Source organism: Stenella coeruleoalba (assembly GCF_951394435.1).
Source record: "Stenella coeruleoalba genome assembly, chromosome: 20".
NCBI lineage: Eukaryota > Metazoa > Chordata > Mammalia > Artiodactyla > Delphinidae > Stenella > Stenella coeruleoalba.
The window spans coordinates 18239324-18240667 of record NC_137166.1 but is presented as its reverse complement, the minus strand read 5'-3'; positions in this window follow the sequence as shown (position 1 = coordinate 18240667).

Genomic DNA, 1344 nt, shown 5'->3' with positions numbered 1-1344 from the left:
AACCCAGTGGTTCCCATCACATTCAAAGTAAAATCCACATTCCTTATCACAGCCTCTAAAAACCTTTGCTCCATCAAACCCCAGCCTACCTGTCCTACCTCTATGTCACTTACTCTCCCTCCCCCTCACTCTGCTACAGCTACATTAGGCATCAGTTTCTAAAACACATCGTTTGTTTCCACCGCGGGGCTTTGGCACCCTCAGTTCCTTCAGCCTGGAATTCTTTTCTCCCTCATGTTCCAGCAGTTGCCTCATTAGGTCTCAGTCTACTGAGTTCCTGCTTCAAAGAGGCCTCCTTAGACCACTCATTCATATTTCTGAATGATGCCTTCTGTTTGTTCCACAGCATCATATTCAGGCGGCAGTGGTGGAAAGCATTATTTTTTTTTAATGTCCATCCTTTTGATAAAGCATGTAACAAAAAGAACATTTACTTGCAATCATTTTCTACCATGTGAATATGTGATACTCTAATGTTAAAAAATCAAGTGTAAGTCTAGGAAGTTTTTAGACTATTTGAGATATATGAAACGTAGTTATAGAGCTTCCCTGGTGGCGCAGTGGTTGAGAGTCCGCCTGCCAATGCAGGGGACGCAGGTTCGTGCCACGGACCGGCTGGGCCCGTGAGCCATGGCCGCTGAGCCTGCGTGTCCAGAGCCTGTGCTCTGTAACGGGAGAGACCACGACCGTGAGAGGCCCGCGTACCGCAAAAAAAAACAACAAAAAAAACCCCCCATAATTATATAAATCTAATTCTTTGAGTTGAAATTTTCCATCATTTATTTATTTCCCCAAGTACAAAATCCTGAGCAATAGGATACCAAGTAATGAAATAACATGGCAGTGGCACAGTTTGCTTTTGAATACTGTTCGGGAGGCTACGGATTCATCTGAAGGTTTTTTGTTTTTTTCTTTCTGTAGTATCAACTATTTCATCAAGTATCTTGGCCGTAATACTCTATATGGTCTGGGAAGTCAGTGTCCAAACCTTTGGTAGTGACCCACGGATGAAGACGGCATAGAAGAGGCAACGTTGCCCCACTCCCTTCACTGTCTTATTCCTACAGCTGAAGTCAGTACGTGAAATTATCTTGTTGATATGTTTACGGTTTTTTTTGTCAGCCTCGTCTACAGGAGTGCATACTCGCTCCCAGAAAGCAGGATCTTTCCTGCCCGATCTACCGCAGTATCCCGCCCCTAGCAACACGCCCCTGGCACAGAGAAGACGCTCAGTGACTGTTACTGGAATAAGCGGACGCAGGAGTACTCAAGCCCCACCCTCCGACCCGTTGGGCCCAGATAGCGGTCCCCACTGGGGCGCCTCGGAAAGCGAAGCGTCCTACC